The sequence below is a fragment of the Schistocerca gregaria genome, chromosome 1 (genome assembly GCF_023897955.1).
Source record: "Schistocerca gregaria isolate iqSchGreg1 chromosome 1, iqSchGreg1.2, whole genome shotgun sequence".
NCBI lineage: Eukaryota > Metazoa > Arthropoda > Insecta > Orthoptera > Acrididae > Schistocerca > Schistocerca gregaria.
In genome coordinates this window covers 470,100,922-470,115,361 of record NC_064920.1, presented here as the reverse complement: position 1 = coordinate 470,115,361, position 14,440 = coordinate 470,100,922, and the positions used below count along the sequence as shown (strand labels likewise).

Here is a 14,440-nt window from a genome sequence, read left to right as displayed (position 1 = left end):
GTATCACAATGTGCAAGTCACATAAGCATGACGTCATTCAAAAACATAAACCAAAATCTGACTTCAATTCTCACACGTCAGCACACACTGCGGGTACTGGTCCTAACGTAACTCGTCCACTTGTCGTAGTTGACAGTAAGCAAATGGGAACACAAGAAAAAGGCTATTCAGTCAACCGTCTTCTGTTGAAAGCTGAGGGAGCACAGTGTACACCAAAGAAGACAAGGTAGAAATGCTACTCATCTATGGATATCTGTGAGAAGAAGTATAATCTTTCCGGTTTGCCAATGACATTCTAATTCTGTGAGGGACGGCAAAGGACTTGGAACGGCAGTTCAAACAAATGAGCACAGTCATGAAAAGACATTATAAGATCAACATAACAAAAGTAAAGTAAAGGTAATTAAACCGAGTGATTGACCAAAAGAAGGGATCGGTTGATAGGTCACCTGCTGGGGCGTCAACGAATCGTCAGTTTGGTAATGGAAGGAAGTATGAGGAATAAAAACTGTACAGGAGGACCTAAGTTTGATTGCAGTAGACAAGTTTAAACGAACATTTTGCTTAAGCGAAAATCAGCAGTATGAATAAACCTCAAAAAAACGCATGACACTGTGCTGTGTATAATAATAGTTACAGTATGTGATCAAAAGAATCCGGTCACCCCCAAAAACATACGTTTTCCATATTAAGTGCATTGTGCTGCCACCTACTGTCAGGTACTCCATATCAGCGACCTCAGTAGGCATTAGACATTGTGAGAGAGCAGATGGGGGCTCTCCGCAGAACTGACGAAATTCGAACATGGTCAGGTGATTGGATGCCACTTGTGCCATACGTCTGTATGCGAAATTTCCACACTACTAAACATCCCTACGTGCAGTTTCCGATGTGATAGTAAAGTGGAAACGTAAAGAGACACTTACAGCACAAAAGCGTACAGGTTGACCTCGTCTGTTGTCTGACAGAGACCGCCGACAGTTGAAGAGGGTCGTAATGTGTAATAGGCAGACATCTGTCCAGGCCATCACACACGAATTCCAAACTGCATCCGTATCCACTGCAAGTACTATGACAATTAGGCGGGAGGTGAGAAAACTTGGATTTCATGGTCGAGTGGCTGCTCATAAGCCACACATCACGCCGGTAAATGCCAAACGAAGCCTCACTCGGTGTAAGGAGCGTAAACATTGGACGACTGAACAGTGGAAAAGCAATGTGTGAAGTGACGAATCACGGTACACAATGTGGCAGTCCGACGGCAGGGTGTGTGTATGGCGAATGACCGGTGAACGTTATCTGCCAGCGTGTGTATTGCCAACAGTAATATTCGGAGGCGGTGGTGTTGCGGTGTGGTCGTATTTTTCATGGATGGGCCTTGCATTCCTTGTTATTTTGGGTGTCACTATCACAGCACAGGCCTACACTGATGTTTTAAGCACCTTTGTGCTTCCCATTATTGAAGAGCAATTCAGGGATGGCGATCGCATCTATCTTCACGATCGAGCACCTGTTTATAATGCACGGCCTGTGGCGGAGTGGTTACACGACAATAACATCCATATAATGGACTGGCCTCCGCTGAGACCTGACCTAAATCCTGTAGAACACCTTTGGGATGTTTTGGAACGCAGACTTCATGCCACGCACCTACGAACATCGATACCTCTACTCAGTGCAGTACTCCGTGAATAATGGGCTGCCATTCCCCAAGAAACCTTCCAGCACCTGACTGAACGTTTGCCTGCGAGAGTGGAAGCTGTCATCAAGGCTAAGGGTTGACCAATACCGTATTGAATTCCAGCATTACCGATGAAGGGCGCGACGAACTTGTAAGTCATTTTCAGCCAGGTGCCTGGATACTTTTGATCACATAATTTATCTGCATCCTGTTTCGGTTTGAAACCGTCTTCATGGCCGCTACAGAACACAAAAACACAAAATGTGTCAATGAAAATAAAACATGAAATCCATAGACGAAGTAGTCACAACCAAATACATACAATCAATATTACAGATGTGTTCATATGTAATACATATCTTGAGATAAATTTAACGAGAAATACACGAACTGCCACAAAGATCTAATGACATTAGAAAAGTCACTTTCAAGAAATGTGACCAAACAGGAAATTAACATAAGGACTGAGTGTAATATTGACAGCAAGTGATGTATAAGCTGAAAGCAAAGCAAATCAAAAAGCTTAAACTGCAAAGAAGAACAGCATGCCAAATTGTGATACGTTTAGCAATGATATGGTAATTTTTTCTATCTTAAATAGAATTCTTGATAATGACCCCTTTACTAATTTTCATCTGTTTGGAAAATTAACTTCTAGATATGATCTATTTGAGGTCTATGTTCCTAGTACGTACATTCTAGAGCAAATTTTCGCTTGCTGTATTCTTGGCTCAAATGGGTCAAATGGCTCTGAGCACTACGGGACTTAACTTCTGAGGTCATCAGTTCCCTAGAACCTAAGGACATCACACACATCCATGCCCGAGGCAGGATTCGAACCTACAACCGTAGCGGTCACGCGGTTCCAGACTGCAGCGCCTAGAACAGCTCGGCCAGCCTAGCTGACAGACTGTATTCTTGGTTTAAGAACAACCATTTATTTGCCAGTCTGATGAATTATTTTTCTAACCAGAGGTTCATGTATGTAGCTTGCTCCTCACCAAATTTTTGTTGATGTATTGTCAAATTACTGGTTTTTTGTTGCGTTTAAATAATTTTAGATGCACTTCATCTATATTTCTACATTTATTTTATATTTTTCCAATTGACGCAAGAAGTGTGCAGTCTTCCTACAAGTTTTGTGACCAACTTAAATTTATGTAATAACATTATTTTATATTCGACATGTTATGTTTACTCAAAAGTTAAAACTATGTAGTTAGACAATGTCAACTGACAACACATCATCGCCGGCCGCGGTGGTCTCGCGGTTCTAGGCGCGCAGTCCGGAACCGTGCAACTGCTACGGTCGCAGGTTCGAATCCTGCCTCGGGCATGGATGTGTGTGAGGTCCTTAGGTTAGTTAGGTTTAAGTAGTTCTAAGTTCTAGGGGACTGATGGCCACAGCTGTTAAGTCCTATAGTGCTCAGAGCCATTTGAACCATTTGAACAACACATCATCATTTAATGACAGCATCGTTGGATTTCGCACTTTATTCTTCTTTCACTCTTACGGTCTCTGACGTTTTTGCGTTCAGCTTATACATCGCTTGCTGCCACTAATCCACTAAGTCCCCATGTCAATTTCGTGTTCGGTCACATTTATTCAAAGTGACTTATCCAATGTCTTCAAAACTTAGTAGCACTTTATATATTTCTCGTTTAGTTTGTCTCACGACATGTAGGACATATATCACATCTGTAACATTTTTGTGTGTATTTAGTGGTTCGTAGGTAGTTTCGTATGTGAATTTCTTCTTTTATTCGCATTTATACATTTCGTCTATTTTTGTATGTTATACAGCTACTGTGAAGATAGTTTCAAACCTTAATCAGTTGCAAATAAATATTATTATAGACATCACAGCGCCATACTTTTTTCAATTTTAAATGAATGTAAATTGCGGTAGTCATGCAGAGATAAAGAGGCTGGTACAGGATACAATAGCTTGAAGAGCAGCAACAGACCAATCTCCGGACTGAGTACCACAACGAGAACAACAACAGAGGCATAAAACACTAGTTTTTCTCTTGGTCAGTGCGCAAAAGGAGTAGGAAATAAAACCAATACTGGCACTATGTACTATTCACAGAGCACTGCTCATCTGGTTGTGGAATATTTATCCACAAGGTCCTTTTTGCAGGTTGTGTGCCGTTGCCTTTCTCCAACCACTGAACTGACGTACCCAGCCAGATAAATTAGCACCTACAGTAGAGATTAGATTAGATTAGTACTTGTTCCATAGATAATGAATACGACACTTCGTAATGGTGTGGAACGTGTCAGGTTAATAAAATGTGTCTATACAAGATATTACATTAGACAAAATATTACATGACACTCAATATTTTTAATTATTTTTTTTGTGGGCTTGGGAAATTACCCACTTACTATATCCAAAAATTCATCTAATGAGTAGAAGGAGTTGCCATTAAGATTTTCTTTAATTTCCTTTTAAATGCTATATGGCTATCCGTCAGACTTTTGATGCTATTAGGTAAGTGACCAAAGACTTTTGTGGCAGCATAATTTACCCCCTTCTGAGCCAAAGTTAGATTTAACCTTGAATAGTGAAGATAATCCTTTCTCCTAGTGTTGTGGCCATATACACTGCTATTACTTCTGAATTTGTTCGGATTGTTAATAACAAATTTCATAAGTGAATATATATATATTGTGAGGCTACAGTGAAGATTTCTAGCTCTTTAAATAAGAGTCTACAGGATGACCTTGGATGAGCTCCAGCAATTATTCTGATTACACACTTTGTGCAATGAACACTCTTTTACTCAATGATGAGTTACCCCAGAATGTGATGCCATACGAAAGCAGAGAATGAAAATAGGCGTGGTAAGCTAATTTACTCAGATGTATATCGCCAAAATTTGCAGTGACCCTGGAAAAAAGGGAGGAACCCAGGAGGTGGGGAGGAAATGAAATGAAACATCACAGGTTGACAGTGTGTCTGGTTTTAGTTCAGAGACTGTAAACTTATTTGGCTGGAAAGAATGTCATAACTGGCAATATCCTCTCCTGAGGCAAGATGGCGCACAACTGTATTACCTGATCCTTCATATCCTCAATACTGTCGGTGAAGCGATTTTTAAGTCCGAAATGATCCCGCACATGGATAGCTCTGGCGATGTTGCTGCCCACGGAAGTACCTCAACACACGTGCCTCATTTTGAGGAGCATTGTCGTGTTGGAAAATAGTACCACGATACTGTCGCATGAGAGATAACACCTTAGGACGGAGGATGTACCGTTGTGTCGTCAGACTTTCTTTAGTCACTACAAGTCGTGACCCGAAGTCGTAACCGATGCCCTCCCACAGCATCAAACCAGGATTACCATGCTGTACCTCTCTAAAACACTGAATCAATGAGACCACTACCAAGGCCGTACATGTATTCTGGACCTTCAATTTTTTGTGAGACCGTTTACTTGTTCAGTGATAACGCACCACCATTCACGGATTAGCCAAAGCCTTGCAGACAAACAAAAATTACGCGAAGCGAAATGCAGTGTGAGGAGGGCTATGCGAGAGGCTTTCAATGAATTCGAAAGTAAAGTTCTATGTACTGACCTGGCAGAAAATCCTAAGAAATTTTGGTTCTATGTCAAAGCTGTAGGTGGATCTAAACAAAATGTCCAGACACTCTGTGACCAAAATGGTACTGAAACAGAGGATGACAGACTAAAGGCCGAAATACTAAATGTCTTCTTCCAAAGCTGTTTCACAGAGGAAGACTGCACTGTGCTTCCTTCTCTAGATTGTCGCACAGTTGACAAAATGGTAGATATCGAAGTAGACGACAGAGGGATAGAGAAACAATTAAAATCGCTCAAAAGAGGAAAGGCCGCTGGTCCTGATGGGATACGAGTTCGATTTTACACAGAGTACGCGAAGGAACTTGCCCCCTTTCTTGCAGCGGTGTACCGTAGGTCTCTAGAAGAGCGAAGCGTTCCAAAGGATTGGAAAAGGGCACAGGTCATCCCCGTTTTCAAGAAGGGACGTCGAACAGATGTGCAGAACTATAGACCTATATCTCTAACGTCGATAAGTTGTAGAATTTTGGAACAAGTATTATGTTCGAGTATAATGACTTTTCTGGAGACTAGAAATCTACTCTGTAGGAATCAGCATGGGTTTCGAAAAAGACGGTCGTGTGAAACCCAGCTCGCGCTATTCGTCCACGAGACTCAGAGGGCCTTAGACACGGGTTCACAGGTAGATGCCGTGTTTCTTGACTTCCGCAAGGCGTTTGACACAGTTCCCCACAGTCGTTTAATGAACAAAGTAAGAGCATACGGACTATCAGATAAATTGTGTGATTGGATTGAGGAGTTCCTAGGTAACAGAACGCAGCATGTCATTCTCAATGGAGAGAAGTCTTCCGAAGTAAGAGTGATTTCAGGTGTGCCGCAGGGGAGTGTCATAGGACCGTTGCTATTCACAATATACATAAATGACGTGATGGATGACATCGGAAGTTCACTGAGGCTTTTTGCAGATGATGCTGTGGTGTATCGAGAGGTTGCAACAATGGAAAATTGTACTGAAATGCAGGAGGATCTGCAGCGAATTGACGCATGGTGCACGGAATGGCAATTGAATCTCAATGTAGACAAGTGTAATGTGATGCGAATACATAGAAAGATAGGTCCCTTATCATTTAGCTACAAAATAGCAGGTCAGCAACTGGAAGCAGTTAATTCCATAAATTATCTGGGAGTACGCATTAGGAGTGATTTAAAATGGTATGATCATATAAAGTCGATCGTCGGTAAAGCAGATGCCAGACTGAGATTCATTGGTAGAATCCTAAGGAAATGCAATCCGACAACAGAGGAAGTAGGTTACAGTACGCTTGTTCACCCACTGCTTGAATACTGCTCAGCAGTGTGGGATCCGCACCAGGTAGGGTTGATAGAAGAGATAGAGAAGATCCAACGGAGAGCAGCGCGCTTCGTTACAGGATCATTTAGTAATTGCGAAAGCGTTACGGAGATGATAGATAAACTCCAATGGAAGACTCCGCAGGAGAGACGCTCAGTAGCTCGGTACGGGCTTTTGTTAAAGTTTCGAGAACATACCTTCACCGAAGAGTCAAGCAGTATATTGCTCCCTCCTACGTACATCTCGCGAAGAGACCATGAGGATAAAATCAGAGAGATTAGAGCCCACACAGAAGCATACCGACAATCCTTCTTTCCACGTACAATACGAGACTGGAATAGAAGGGAGAACCGGTGGAGGTACTCAGGGTACCCTCCGCCACACACCGTCAGGTGGCTTGCGGAGTATGGATGTAGATGTAGATGTAGATGTCTACTCGGTCTGGATGACCGTTGCCTATAATGGAATGAGGGGACATCTGTCATCGTGGGACCAGTGGTCATCATTTCGCCAGTTCCTGGGGCCGTTGTTGTCAGTAGGTGAATCCTGATGACGCCGCTGTATTCTTCAAAAAGTTCCTAATATGGTCTCACGAGGCTGAGTGGAAGCCGTTCCATACCATTTTATATCAGAAAAAACTCTGAGGAGGTACCGAGAAACAAGTCTGGGTCCCTTGGCAACGAAGGCAGTACCGTTCACCATTTTGTTACAAAGGTTAACGATCATTAACATAGCGTATTAAAATACTTGTGAATAATCCAGAGATGTTAAGAATGAGCAAAAAATATATTCGGCATATTCTTTCTATTTCGTTGAATAACATGTTCACAGTGATTCTTAAGCTAACGCAATTGCTATTATTAGTAGTGTTAAATGATTCTGTCGTACTATATTTAAATAAAACGTATATTTGTACTTTCACTTCGAAACCTGAGATAGAAGTGAAATTGTGAAGTTGCAAAGGCGATATTTCTGTTAAATTTTCGTAAAGATGGTCATATTTTGTCCTTTCAAAAATTACTGTTAGTCTGGTGATCACTGAAGCCTTCATCTTCAGCCGAGTGGAGAATTCAGTTCGTGTTTGCATTCTGTCAGCTCGTTGGACGAGCGCCTAATGAAATTGTAGCTCGTCTCTCAGGCCATAGTAATTTCAAGTGAAGCCGTTTTGTACTTACTGTTTTCTGTTAATGACGCATTAGTGACTGACACCACGCAGAGCTGGAGAACCTATTACCCTAACGAGTTACCTTTAGAGGATATCGCGTTTTTAAGCAAGTGGGTGTTGTCCATAGTAAACACTACTGTGAATGGTTCTCACAATTACTACAGCATAATCTAACATTTCTATTGACAGCTTTCCACTTTCTCCAAATTCTACGACAAAACTTTGGTAATGACTCATAGGAAGAAAGAAAACGCTGCATTTCTTATAAATGATGCTAGCCTAACGTAGCGCTGCAACTTGGTATCAGATAATGACATCTTCCTTGAGATGTTGAGGAGTAAAAAGCTACCGTGTATATACGCCAATTCCTGGATAGAATGTGAAACATTTGCTGTATTTTGTGTAATACCTTTTTATTTATATGAACGTTTTATTTTCATCATCAGTAATGAGAAATTGGTACATCACCGCAGAAGACGTCAAAGATAGGATTTTAAAATAATCTTTATAACAAACGAGAAATGCGAGGAGAATATTCAATTTTTTAACAACTTTTGTTTCAAATCTCGATTGAGAGTACTTATGTTTTAGATCTCATTCAAGAAGGACGTGTAATTTTCACTCCTGTGCCGACAATGAGTGTTGTGAATGCTATGTGTGATAAAAATGCAAAAGTAAAAATATATATTAAGGGTTATGAAATACGTAAGAGTTTTTTTTATTTCTACGTACGGCTTTAACTTGAAATTGTAAGAAGAGGCAGTAATTTCTCCCATCTGGCAAAACGTCTGTTAATCATCAAGTTTTAAGGGATGGGCTGAGTGGTCGGCAACCACAGAATATTAGACGTATCATCAGTGTAACTTAGTAGTGACTTCTATTAAACATCTATATTTGTAATAACCAGAATATTTGAATTTTGTTAAGCACCAAGTTGCTGCAAAATACAGTTTGTGCGAGTTTGGTGCATATCATTGTAATTTTTTCTTACATTGCTAGGAAGACAGCTCATAGCACCAAATTTAGTTTCAAAAAGAATTCATGCTTTAATTCCAGTACTGCAAGTGTTATTATCTCTTCTTACGTAAATTTCATGCCGATTCATACACTTTGTGTTAGGTGTTGGGGTGCCTCCAAGCACGGTCATTCCAAAATCAACCAACCAAGAGCTAACACAATTTTCATTCATTGGACAGGTGAATACAACACGACGTGTATATTTTTGACCAATAACGGCTATAAGGTAAGTATAAACATTGATGTTATAAAATATCCTAGTAGATGCACACCACGACCCAAATTAAGGTCTTCTCTATTTCCTCTATTAATTACACCTTGTAAGTGTCGCAGAAAAAGGAGCCATAGTCATGAAGCGATCCCGATTACTCTAGGTGTGGCATCTCCTGATCCTACAACTGATTGTATGTAGTCGTTCCGACGTTATGCACCAGATCATTTATACAGACGGCGAACACGAAACCTGCCGGCAAAATTTGGGAAACTGATTAGTGATATTTTCTGAGTACTTCGTTGTAAGAGGGTCGTCGTCGTCGTCTGTGGGTCGTTACAGAGTACTAATTTAATTACAATATATTTCGTTTATTATCCTACTTCCATTTCTTTCTGTGAAAATTCTTTTCATCAGTGAAAAAAAAAACCATAATATGGACTCAGTGAAACATGCAACACAAAAGACAACGTAATTCCACAGACTTCAGACGAAAAATACCTGAGACAGACTGGAGCAGTACTGAATACAGTACGGCTGGGAACGAAAAGTAAGTTGGACATTACTGTTGTCAACAATAAACATGAATAGTGAATGAAACAATTTTGTTTCCGAAGAAAACACACTGCACGTATCGTCGATATTTGCACTGTTGCGTAGATATTTTTAGTGGAATACAGGTGCAAAAATAATTAGGGGTAAGAAATCAAATGAAATACAATCACCCCGTAATGAGCCATCGTATTCGCACTTGCGAATATGGGCAACTATCAGCTGTACAATGGAATCACAACAATGAAAATTTCTTCCGGATCGGGACTCGAACCCGGACTTTCTGCTAATCGCGAGCGGTGATGTTGCCATTCTTTTTCTTCATTTTATTCGGTACTGTCCCTTGTTTTTGGTCTGGGCGGATGTCACGAGGCATCCGTTCAAGTTGATCGTTGATACCTTTACTCAGTTTTTTTTTTTTTTTTTTTTTTTTTTTTTTTTTTTACCTCACAGAGCGAGCAGCCCTCTGACCGAACACGCTGATATACCGTGCCGTCATACCATTAGGCTACCTGAGCAGGCTCCAGGCGCAGACCCATACTTCCTATGTCTACAACCATGTATCTACAACCTGCATCGTACATTCGTTATGTATATTCCTGTGCAGGGAGAAATTTTTATTCAAAGTCACTTGCCCGATGTCGGAGAATAAATACGATACTGCACTGCATGTCCGAAGGAATTGCATCGTAATTCTAGATAACACAGGCACTGCAATACGATACTTGAAAACAACTTCTTCCTAATATAAATCAAGGGTGTTCTAACTGGCGACTGTTCAGCCACCTTTCGTAGTAGGTAAATGTTATGCATCAGTGCAATCAACAGAATGACACACTGAGGTGACAGAGGTCACGAGATACCGCCTACTATCGTGTCGGACCTCCTTTTGCCCGGCGTATTACAGCATCTCGACGTAGTTTGGACTCGACAAACCGCTGGAAGTCCCGTGCAGAAATACTGAGCAATGCTGCCTCTACAGCCGTCCACAATTGCGAAAGTATTACTGGTGCAAGATTTTGTGAACGAATTGACCTCTCGATTATGTCATATGTCGGGCCATCTGGGTGGCCAGATCATTCGCTTGAATTCTCCAGTATTTTCTTAAAACCACGCACGAACAATTGTTTGGGAACATGAAATCCATGTATGGCTGCAAATGGTCTCCACGTAGACAAATATAACAATTTCCAGTCAATGATCGATCCAGTTGGACTGCAGGACCCAGTCCATTTCATGCAAACAGAGCCCACACCGTTATGGAGCCTCCACCAATTTGCACAGTGGCTTGTTGACAACTTTGATCTCATCTGACCTGGCCACGACTTTCCAGTCATCTATGGTCCAACCGATATCGTCACGAGCCCCGAAGAGGCGCTGCAGGCGACGACGTGCTGTTAGCAAAGGCATAATCTGCTGCTGTAGCACATTAACACCAAATTTCGCCGCACTGTTCTAACGTATTCTTTTATTGTACGTCCCACATTCATTTCTGCGGTTATGTCACGCACTGTTGCTTGTCTGTTAGCACTGACAACCTTGCGCAAACGCCGCTGCTCTCGGATGTTAAGTGAAGGCCGTCGGCCACTGTGTTGTCCGTGGTGAGAGGTAATGCCTGAAATGTGGTATTTTCAGCATACTTCTGACTCTGTGGATCTCGGAAAGTGGAATTCCCTAACATTTTCCGAAATGGAATTTCCCATGTGTCTAGCTCCGACTACGATTCCGTCCTGCGACCAAAATCACGTTGGATACCTTTTCACGTGAATCGCTATACAACAGCTGACAGCTCCTCCAATGCACTGGGGATGGCGATTATCACTGAAACAACCAGTTTTTGGTTACATAGGTTTTTTTTCACTCCAGTTTAAACTGACTGTTGAAACCGCTCACAATAACCGGTTTCTAAAATAACCAATTTTTGGTTTTTATTTGTCTTATTTTCTGGAATAACTGTATAAATCGAACAAAGTTTAAAAAAGTTTGAGTCTCTCAGTTTCAAGATACATAGAGCCAAAATGTTAAATATGCAAATGAGTGAAAAAAGAGTCTGTCCACAGATCGCTGCTTTCCTCGAAAAGTGATAAGTAGTTCAATACTACAAAAAATCGCAAATATTCTCCTATTGATTCTAATTGTTTGAAACTCTGCTCAAAAATCATGTTACAGTCGGGGATCATACTACTATTTGGGCTATACGAATAGTCAGTGCTAACGGGTGGCTCTGAGCATTATGGGACTTAACTTCTGAGGTCATCAGTCCCGTAGAACTTAGAACTAATTAAACCTAACTATCCTAAGGACATCACACACATCCATGCCCGAGGCAGGATTCTAACCTGCGACCGTAGCGGTCGCGCAGTTCCAGACTGTAGCGCCTAGAACCGCTAGGCTAAAGGGTAGAAACTGAGACTGAAGAACTATGTTTTTCGTGTTAATTAGTCTGTTGTCAAGAGCTACGAGCATATAGTGGCATTTTATGTAGATATAGGCAGTATATCAGCTGCTTTCTATTTTTGTTGTATGCTGTGAATGAATTGTTGTTAAGTTTTTAATTTATTACTGTTACCCGATTTTCCTTTCTTGTTTTCTTATACCATGGTAATGGCAGACACGTCCTTAACGTTTTAAAGCAAATGAAGCACTGCATTTAATTTCTGCTTCACTTTGTAAAAGTATTTCCAGACTAGGGTTGGTACCACCCTGCAGACAACGGACGTTTGACAGACCAGATTGGGGCAGTATTGCACACTGTACGTACACACGTACCCAAACCACAACACACGGCAACAGAAACATTATTGTCTCGACAATGGCGTACCAACCCTTATGCCATGTGTTTATTACTCATTCCTGTTGGCATTGTTATAAAAATAACAGTGATGCTTTTCCCACTTTCTATAATAACGTAATATTGCAAACCAATGCAAATTTTACAGATAAAAAATACTTCTTGTTTTAAAAAAGGTTTGTTTAAAAACTAAAACTTTTTCTACTGCTTCTATGGCTAATTCACATTTCGGTTTTTTACTCGGTTGTTGATAAAAAATGAAAAAGACCTGTTATAAACGAGACCAAACAAATACCCAAATATACCGGTTACTGAGAACTAAAATACCGGTATCGGTTTTAACCGGTCGGTTTTTCCGATTCCCATACTGCTCTACCTTTCTTTACTTTGTGTACGCGATACTAGCGCCATCTGTATATGTGCATTGCTATCCTATAACTTTCATCGTCTCAGTGTACTATATAAGTTTCTCATACTTCCCCAAGGACTTGACAATGACAACTATGTTTACTTTATTAGAACAATTTCTGAAATGAGAAGTAACAATGAGATGCGTTCTGGAACTAACAACTGAAGCAAAAGAAAAGAAAACAAAATTTCTGACCAATTACATCATTTCGGGAATGTCTTCTCAGATACTAGTTAATCACATTCGAGTGCAAGATTAACATCACGGAAGTTGATTCAAGAACAGCTGATATCGAACAAGGAAACTGCAGAGGAGGAAACCCACATCATCATCAGAATGTAGCCTACTGCAGATTGTAATGGAATGCAGGAAAGAGTTATCTGCCATTCTGAAACTGATGTTAGCAACACGCGATGTGTCAACACAAAAACGAATAGTCGGTTTTTTAGCTACTGAGGAAGTGATAGCATAATGTATTAAAGTCTTGCACCCTAGATTTACGTACGAGATGAATGTTATAGGTAGTCAGATTGCATGCAATAACTTAGCTTGAGCAATCAAATTTACTACCTTTTTGCAATGCGCTGGGTAAGGTTAATCAAGCAAGCAGATGATACCTAAAGACATGTTACAGTTACAGAGGTTGGAAGACTCTTTGAAGGCATTACGCAAAGGAAGCAATTGAGTATTTATGTCAAGGGCGTACTCAGAGAGGGGCACTGGAGGACAACCGCCTGTCTCCCTCAAACACACACAAAAAAAAATATCTGTGCAAACGGAACTCTCATCCCTGCTTGCACCACCGGCAGATGTATCAATTTAGTATCAGTCTGAAGATAGCCTAAGCATGTAACGGACTTGAGTAACAGTCAAGTGTACCCCGAGCCATTTGTCGAGTATTCTTGTAACTGTTTCGCTGAAGGTCGCTGCTCTCCTTGCAGCAGAAAATTCCAAATGGCAGTCAGTTCTAAAAGCTTTCAGTAGTGTTGTATCAATCTACAACGGTGTTTCATCACGTTACCAGCCAATGTAAAAAAGCTACAGAACTGTGATGCAGAAATTTACGAACGTCAGCGGGGTGATAGTAAAATGATATGTTCAGATCTCATGCCAGCTATAACGGCGGTTAAATACGTTATCGTGGTAGGTCTCTACAATAAAGTGGGAGCATTATTATGATGAACACATACAGTTTTTCAGTAGTTCAGCGTTTCTACTTCGTGTATGTGCTCGGTTCTGCCGCCCCTGCCCGTGACTCGGGTCCCACGTACGCCCTCCACACCTGCTAGCCGTGTGCGGCGCGCCTCACCTGAGCAGCTGGGCCGGTGCAAGCGCAGCGCAGCCCGCCGTCGCACTGCCTTCCGGCGCGCGCGGCCGCCTCCTCGCCCACCTGCCGGCGCTCGGCCGTAGTTCTCCCTGGTGCCAGAGGGGCGCTGGCGTCGCCTGCCTCGACCGTGTTAACAATACCCCTAACATTTGGCTCTTTCTCATACCGATTGTTTTTTTAATAAAACGATATTGAGCAATACTGTTAGACTGTAATGTCATGTCGAAGGTTTACAGGGCTACCCAAGACCCTACACTAACTCTGCCATCACTTTCCTCCTCGAGTCACCCCTCCTACATGGGACTTCCAAAAGCAGATTTCGTAAACCTATTTCTCAGTACCGCTCCTGGGTGGTCATTTAAAAACTTCAAATGGAGCCGGCCGGT

The 14,440-nt window shown here is 41.5% G+C and overlaps 1 protein-coding gene across 1 annotated transcript in view; it reads right to left on the bottom strand.

Moving 5' to 3' along the window:
- Window positions 1-14,077, bottom strand: part of LOC126353098 (uncharacterized) — a 287,154-nt gene extending 273,077 nt beyond the window's left edge. Inside the window, exon 1 of the mRNA XM_050002737.1 lies at window positions 14,037-14,077. The gene's annotated coding sequence lies outside the window, so the exon portion shown is untranslated. The remainder of the gene's footprint in view (window positions 1-14,036) is intronic.
- Window positions 14,078-14,440: the final 363 nt, after the last annotated feature.